An 8,535-nucleotide genomic window follows, 5' to 3' on the forward strand; every position below is an offset into this window, starting at 1 on the left:
CCTTCCACATTGCCAGCTTCTTCTGTACCACTGCGATACCCATGTTCCAGTTCAGCGTCGCTGAGCCAGAGGTCTCAAAATGGACCCCGAGAATCCTCAGGGCCCCCTCACAGAGAGATAACCCCCCGGGCACATCCGTTCTGCCGCGCCATCTTCCGAAAAATTTAACAGAAGACTTTGCGTGGTTCAGAACCGCTCCCGACGCTCGGGTGAAGTCCCCAATAATGGCAAGGGACCTTGTCAGTCACGAGTCCTTGCAAAGCCTGAAAGAAACCTCAGAAATGGTTAGTGGTCACTCTGACCATCACCTCCGGCTCTCTAGCTACACTACCATCTTCTCCTCTAACTCCATTCATTACCTTCCTACTCTGCCTGGCCCTAACCGACTTAAAGAACATAGCGGAACAAGTCTCATTATGTTCTAAAAAGCCACTATGCGCACGCTCCAGGAAAGCTCGAGCATTCCGCTCCTGCAGCTCCCTGAGCTGCGCCTTCAGGGCTGAGAATCTCTCCCAGTCAATAGACCCGCCGAGGTTGCCTGCCTCGTACTCGAGTTCTATTAACCTTTGGATACGATCCCCCTCCCTCCTTTCCTCCCTTTTCTTCCTCTTACAATATTCTATTATAAAGGCCCTAATCCTTATCCCAAATCCCACCACTCTAACACCCCCTCGCACATGGACCGGCCATCAAGCCTCCGAAATAAACCAAAAAAGGCATCAACGAAAGCCTGCTCCTCCAGCACATCCCGATCTAACTTCCAGGACCCCTTACCGAAGACTCAGACTGGCGACCCCACCTGCAGGAACACCCCGTCGTGGTCCGAAAAGAACACAGGTAACAGGCGCCCAGACAACTGACCCAAAGACCTGGATACAAAAATGTAGTCGAGCCTCCACGCAACCCCCCCTGGAGTTGCGCCATGTAGGACCGGCCAATGTCGGAGTAGTGTGCAGGCCGCCATCAACCAGCCATTAGCCCGGTGATAGCGCCTGCAGTACTATCCCCAAATCTATGTTAAAATCACCTCCTATAACCAAGTGTCTATTTGTGACACACAGGGGCGTTAGACAGTCCACCATCTCCCTCCTGTCTGCCGCCACCTGTGGCCCATACACCACCACTAACCTATACCTACTATCCCTAAATGTGACATCCACCCCTAAAACCCTCCCCTGCATTACAACAAAAGTGCCCTCTACCTTCACCTCCCTATTCCCAAACAAAATCCCTACTCCTGTCGAGTGCACCCCTCCTATGCTCCAAAATGACTCTCCCTTATTCCACTCCCTCTTAAATCTAACAACATCCCCTCCATCCCTCAGGTGAACCTCCTGTACAAAACAAACATCAAAACCCACCCCCTCTAAAAAACTAAACACCGCCCACCTCTTAACAAAATCCCTCAAACCCCTTACATTTAAACTAAACAATTTAATAGCAATAATCATGAATTATTTACAACAAATAAACCCAAACCAAAAACAGGAGGCTCACCCGATGCTCCCCTGCTTCATCACATCCGGCGGGGACGCCTTCTCCTCTCCTGACGTCCCCCCATCCTCCTCCATTTCTCCAACCCAGGATGCAGGTACGGTGTTAGGCCTTGAAGTGCTCTGCATCCTGGGTTCTCCACCACCGCCCTCCATTACTCCCTCCCTGAAAGCTTCCGGGTCGAGGCTAGGGGACCCCATCTCCTCAAAGAGGAGTTGAGAACTCCCAGCCAGACAGTCCCGAGCCCCTTCCAGGGATTCACCTTCCACCATATCCTGAGGGGCAGAAGAAAACAATGAGCCAAGAGAAACTTTTCCCTCCCCCATCCCTCTCTTTGCTACCCCCTCATCAACTCTCCTCTTCCCGTCCCCCAGATCCATCCTCTTCTTCCCTCTCTTCCTCTGAGATGGCGGCAAAGGGGTGACCATGTCCTCCATCCCCGCCAGCCCCTCCACCATCTCCCTCATTTGTTCCACCAGATCACTCCCCCACTCCTTCCTTCCATCTTCCCTATCTGCTCCCATCTTCACTTCTCTCTTCTTTTCCTTCACCGTTCCGTCCTCCGCCTCCTTTCTCTCCACTGTCTCCGCCTCCCTCTTCTTCGCTCCTTCCGCCTCATTCTTCTCCGCTCCTTCCACCTCCTCTTCTCCTCTCTTCTCACTCACCGCCTCCTTCTTTCCATCCTCTTTCCGTGCAGTCTTTACCCCTGTGCCATCACCGTCGTCCGTTCCCTTTCTTTCTCTTCTCCCCCATCCCCCGTTCCCCCGCTGCAGACGCGTACGACCTTTGACGAGTCGGGCAATTACGCCACAGGTGTACTGACGAGCCACACCCGTGGCAAACCTTGGGCTCGTCACATTCCTTGGCTTCGTGCTCTGCCGATCCACAGTACCTGCACTTTCTGGTGCTGCACGAGGCCAGGATATGGCCGTAGGCCATACAACGCCTGCAGAACGGAGGCTCAAGGGCATAATACAGTGTCCCCCTGTCAGCCCCCAGGGAGAACATCGCTGGAGGATGGAGGTAGCCACCAAAACCCTTCGGGTCCTCCCTGAGTAGCACCTGGAACCCTCTCTTCCCGTTCCAGAATCCCAGGGAGTCCCTGAGGTGCCTCGTTGAGGAGACATTGTCAACATATCTCCCCAGAAAGGCCCTCACCTCCTCGTCCTTCACATGTGGATTGTACATGGTGACGGTGATCACCCTGAAATTGTTTTTTCCCAGGCTGGTCACCTCGTAATGGCACAGGGGTCTCTCTTTTCCATCCTCTCTTGCCTTCTTCAGTATCTTGTCGTGCATCTCCTCCGTGTGCAGCGTCACGTCATAACCTCCCTCCATTGGATTCGCTTGGAGGCATAGCACGTCCTTCACTTCCAAACTCAGGGTCCCCATTAAAATGGTTCTCCCGAAAGTCTCTCTTCCAAACTGCTCCATCTCTTTATTCCTCCAAGCGAATCTCACCGTGTTGGCCATCCCAATTCCTGGTACAATCTTGCTGGAAGAGTTGCATGCCATTTCCACCCTGGACAATGACACGAAACTCAATAAACAAAAAGCTCTCTTTCCAAAAAGAAGCCAAAAAGAATAGTGAAGAATCGGTTCCCACCAAAAACGCGATTCCCACCAAAAACAAACACGTACTCCCTCCTGCCTTCCTTCGACCTTCTGACTCAGCGGGCTTTGGGGCACCTCGGTACCAAGCTTGATCTGAGCCAAAAGGCCGAGAAGCGATAACCCACAAATGGAACCCTGCAAACGCCGGGCCCCGGGGCCTCGACAGACCTCAGAGGGTTTGCAAAAGCCGTCTCCAACCAACCCTCCCTCCCTCCTCACCCACCCACCCGGCGACAGACAGAAAGAAAGGTGTTTTTTGGAGAAAGTCGCTAATGCGTCTTTAAGTCACTATCCTGGCCCACCTCTGTCAATTTCTCTTGAAAGAAGATACCGGGCTCTGCAAGAAGCAAAGCCCCTCCAAAAATACGTTGAACTCGTGTAACTATTCCTCTCCACGGAAGTCTTTAGCGAAAGGCTTGTGCGTAATGAAGAGAAACCAGAGTTGTATGGAAGCCAGAGGTCGGGGCCCGAGACACACTCTGTGCACTCTCGGCCGGGTTCCCGCGGGTGCTCCCGGAACCCACTCTTCCGAGTTTGAGGGCTGTGGATAAAAAAAAGGTCACAGACACAGACACGGCACAGAGAGAGACACACACACACACACACTATCCTGGCCCAATTTTTTTTTTTTTACTAAAATGGCGAGAAACGGGGGACCCCATTGAAGAGCGCTTCACCCTTCTTTCAGTTTGAATGTTTTTGTCCCTTCTCTTCTTCTGCTAGCTAGCTAGCTAACTAGCAGCTAGCTGTTTACATAGCTTTGTGAGTTTGTATTTTTCCTTGACAACGGGAGAAAAGTGTTGCACCGTTCCCGGAGGTACTGCAATACCGGGTCGATGCGTGGAGCGGACGGAGCAAGCCCCATTTCCGACTCCCTGTTCAAAAAATCCATTTAATATAAGGTCCCCCGACGGGCGACGTATCAGATATTAAACTGATAAGAACAGTTTTTTTTTGGAAAAAAATAATTTATTATGTTCAAACATTCAAAAAACTTGGTATTTTAATGTAATAATCAAAGAAACACCAAAATAAAATCTAATTGGAGCATCATCCCTCCCCGTCATACCTCACCAATACCTTTCACTATCTCCCCTTCCCTAATCTATTCCCTTACAAAAACTAAATCACTACCAGCCCTAATCCCCCTTTCCACCTCTCCCGTGCCGCATGCTGCCCCCACTTCCTCTCCTCCCTCTTCATCCTCCCCCTTACATCTCCTTCCACCCTCCTCACTATCCCTTCCACCCCCCAATCTCTCCCTGTCTTGACCAAGTTCTGCCTGGCTTCCCACAGCCCCTTTTTAAAGAGACTCATGAGAAGCCAGAGCAGAAACCTATCCCTATCAGTCCCTCTCGCTTTCCCTACACCTCTCTCTAATCTTGCCCACGTCAAAACAAAATCCCCTCTTGTCTGATCCTCATGGACGACGTAGGTAAGGGCTGTGCGCAATCGGTCCGCTAAGACCTTTGCAAGCAACTTGTAATCTACACACAGCATGGTCACTGGCCGCCAGTTGCCAAGGTCTGTTGCGTCCCCCTTCTTGTAAAGAAGTGACAGCACACCAACAGCCATTGAACCCCCCGGGACACCCGTCTCGAGGATGGCCTTCAAGACTTCGAGTACCACCGGTCCAAGTATACTCCAAAACTTGAGGTGAAACTCGGCTGGTAGGCACCTTCCCTTTTCCCATCCTCCTGAGGGCGCTCTCAACCTCTTCGAGGGAGATCTGGGCCTCCATCGCTTCTCTAACGTCCTCCGGCAAACGCCGGGACAGGTTATCTAGAAACACATTTCCCTGCTCTACATCTACCTCCCTTTCTTTAAAAAACCCTCAGAAATGGTCAGTTGTCACCCTGACCATTTCCTCAGGTTTACTCACTACACTTCTTCCATAACCCCGTACATTACCTTCCTATTCTGTCTGCTCCTAACCGACTTAAAGAATATGGCGGAACAAGTCTCGTTGTATTTAGCCTGCCAAAGGGTCAAAGCTTGCGGGATTTGCACATTTACACGCTCTAATGGTAGAAGACATCTCGCGGAAGACATAGAAACTGATCCCAGATCCATAGCTGGTTGGGAAGGATGGGGGCGATGACATCAAAGTTGGCCCAACTTTCCTGATGAGGAAAATAGTTTGGGAGATTGGCTGCCCTGTGAGTTCTACTATACATACAGACATAATTCAAACGGTTTTAGAAGCTTTAGAATCTGTTATCTCAGATTTTCAAAATATGCTTTTCAACCATAGCTAAACAAGCATTTGTGTAAGAGTATTGATAGCTAGCATAGCTATAAGCCTAGAATTCAGCCAGCAACATTTTCACAAAAACAAGAAAATAATTCAAATAAAATCATTTACCTTTGAAGAACTTCAGATGTTTTCAATGAGGAGACTCTCAGTTAGATAGCAAATGTTCAGTTTTTCAAAAAATATTATTTGTGTAGGACAAATTGCTCCGTTTTGTTGACGTTTGGCTACGGAAAAAAACTGTATCCAGTTATTGCCTCAAGCTCATTAGCATAACGTAACGTTAACTATTTATGAAAATCGCAAATGAAATAAATATGCCTTTTCTTAACAACGCTGTCATCTCAGATTTTCAAAATATGCTTTTCAACCATAGCAAAACAAGCATTTTTGTAAGAGTATTGATAGCTAGCGTAGCATTTAGCTGGCAACATTTTCACAAAAATCAGAAAAGCATTCAAATAAAATCATTTACCTTTGAAGAACTTCGGATGTTTTCAATGAGGAGACTCTCAGTTAGATAGCAAATGTTCAGTTTTTCCTGAAAGATTCTTTGTGTAGGAGAAATCGCTCCGTTTTGTACATCACTTTTGGCTACCAAAAAAAAACAAATTCAGTCACCAAAACGCCTAACTTTTTTCCAAATTAACTCCATAATATTGACTGAAACATGGCAAACGTTGTTTAGAATCAATCCTCAAGGTGCTTTTCACATATCTCTTCATTGATATATCATTCGTGGAAGTCTGCTTTCTTCTCTGAATTAAATGGAAAAATACTTGCAGCTGAGGTTTACGCACCAATTTCGACGCAGGACACCGGGCGGACACCTGGTAAATGTGGTCTCTTATGGTCAATCTTCCAACAATATGCCTACAAATACGTCACAATGCTGCAGACACCTTGGGGAAACGGCAGCAATTGTGTGCTCTCTCCTTGCGCATTCACAGCCATATAAGGAGACATTGGAAAACAGCGCTTCAAAAATTTTGCTCATTTCCTGTTTGAAGTTTCATCTTGGTTTCGCCTGTAGCATCAGTTCTGTGGCACTCACAGATAATATCTTTGCAGTTTTGGAAACGTTCTTTCCAAAGCTGTCAATTATATGCATAGTCGAGCATCTTTTCGTGACAAAATATCTTGTTTAAAACGGGAACGTTTTTTTATCCAAAAATGAAATACTGCCCCTAGAGTTCAGAGGTTAAATCATTTACCTTTGATGAGCTTTGGATGTTTTCACTCACGAGACTCCCAGTTAGACAGCAAATGTTCATTTTGTCCCATAAAGATTATTTTTATAGCCGAAATACCTCCGTTTGTACTTCACGTTTGGTTGAGAAATCCAACGGAAACTGTGGTCACGACAACGCTGAAATTTTTTCCAAATTAGATCCATGATATCTACAGAAATATGGTAAACGTTTTTTATAATCAATCCTCAAGGTGTTTTTCAAATATCTATTCAATAATATATCAACCGGGACAGGTGGCTTCTTAGTATTACGCACAAATCACTCTGAGAGCCTCCAGCTGACCACTGACGCAATGTTGTCGTTCTGGCTCATTTTTCAAAATAAAAGCCTGAAACAAAAGGAATCTGGTTGATATCCCATTCACTGCTCACTAGGGACGAATAGGAACGCAGAGCTTTCTAAATAACAGTACCTTCCTGATTGGATTTTTCTCAGGCTTTCGCCTGCAATATCAGTTCTGTTATACTCACAGACAATATTTTTACAGTTTTGGAAACTTTAGAGTGTTTTCTATCCTATGCATATTTTTGCATCTTGTCCTGACAAAATAGCCCGTTTACTTTGGGAAAGTTATCTTTCCAAAAATGAAAATAGTGCCCCCGAGTTTCAAGAGGTTATTCACTAATCTTTGATGATCTTCATCAGATGGCACTCACAGGACTCCATGTTACAGAATAAATGTGCGTTTTGTTTTGTTGGTGCATTTAGTTCAGTAATCCAAAGGCACAATGCGCGCTCTCAACATCCAGACTAAAGTTAAAAAAGTACGTCAAACGATGTCTAAAATCAATCCTCAGGTTGTTTTGGAAACTTTAGATTTGTCTTTCCAAATCTACTAATTACATGCATATCCTAGCTTCTGGGCCTGAGTAGCGGGCACATTTTCATCCGAGTAACAATTGTGTATTTTGGATGTGAACATGAAAATGCTGCCCCTATCCCAAACAGGTTTTAAACATATCTAAGCAGTAACATCCAGCCATGGAGGAATCATCCAACCAAGTCTCAGGAAAGGTGTTAGGCATACTTAGAGGATTTCCACAAACAGGGTATATATGAGCTGTAACAACTCCCTCTACATTAACCTTGACAGAGTTCTGACTAATTACAAAAAGAGAACATGGGGACAACCATGAAAATAATCTTAATACTAGTTCTTGTTGCTACATACAAGGTCTTAGCTGTGACCAAGAACTACAATGTCTATTGTCCTAGCGGTCCAACCTTAATGGCATAGGCAGACTTTCCAAATTTAAAGACGATAAGGAAGTAGTCTGTGATGCCTGCGGCGTGACTAACTGTGAAGAAAAATGATGGTGACAGAATCATGAGAACCAGTCATTTGGATGGACTAAGTCTGAAGAACTACGGGTCAGATGAAATGGAAGTGTCTTACAAATGTCTTGGAGGAGATGTCCAGAAGGTACTCTGTTACACAAGTTTTACAATGTGATCAATGCAAGAACTCAAAAAACTCTGAAGTCTACGTCAGAAACAAAAAGGTTAGTTCTGGTAGAGTGGCTACAGTCATCAACAACAAAGAGAAGATCCTCAAACTAGCCAAGGTTATTGGAGTTCCTGAAGATTCCATGATGAACATGGATCAAATCATTCAACTGAGTAACTCCTTTTACACCAGAGATTTTGATAGGGGACTAAAGGCATTGGTCGAATTGACTGGTCAACTACTGGGCGAAAAAGAGGAACAGGAGATTGAGAAAGATTTGGAGGACGGTGAGATTGTCAGAGTCGTGTGTGTATAGGTGGCAGTGAAATCAGGCACAGGAGAGTAAAACGAGTGTGATGGAGTCCACTAAACATGTCCACTAAACATGCTCCAAACACTAAATGTACATAAATAAATAAACATGGGTACGAGGACCCGTCGCGCACCTATACAAACATAAACAATCTCTGACA

General features: G+C 46.2%; 1 non-coding gene and 1 pseudogene across 1 annotated transcript; both read right to left on the reverse strand.

Annotated features, from left to right (window-relative positions):
- Positions 1–3,441: 3,441 nt before the first annotated feature.
- Positions 3,442–3,553, reverse strand: LOC135528735 (U5 spliceosomal RNA). Its single transcript, XR_010453578.1, has one exon. It is a non-coding gene; the product is annotated as a U5 spliceosomal RNA (small nuclear RNA).
- Positions 3,554–3,903: 350 nt separating this feature from the next.
- LOC135528733 (U2 spliceosomal RNA) lies at positions 3,904–4,077 on the reverse strand (annotated as a pseudogene).
- Between the last annotated feature and the right edge of the window lie 4,458 nt (positions 4,078–8,535).

Source organism: Oncorhynchus masou, unplaced genomic scaffold (genome assembly GCF_036934945.1).
Source record: "Oncorhynchus masou masou isolate Uvic2021 unplaced genomic scaffold, UVic_Omas_1.1 unplaced_scaffold_1027, whole genome shotgun sequence".
Lineage (NCBI taxonomy): Eukaryota > Metazoa > Chordata > Actinopteri > Salmoniformes > Salmonidae > Oncorhynchus > Oncorhynchus masou.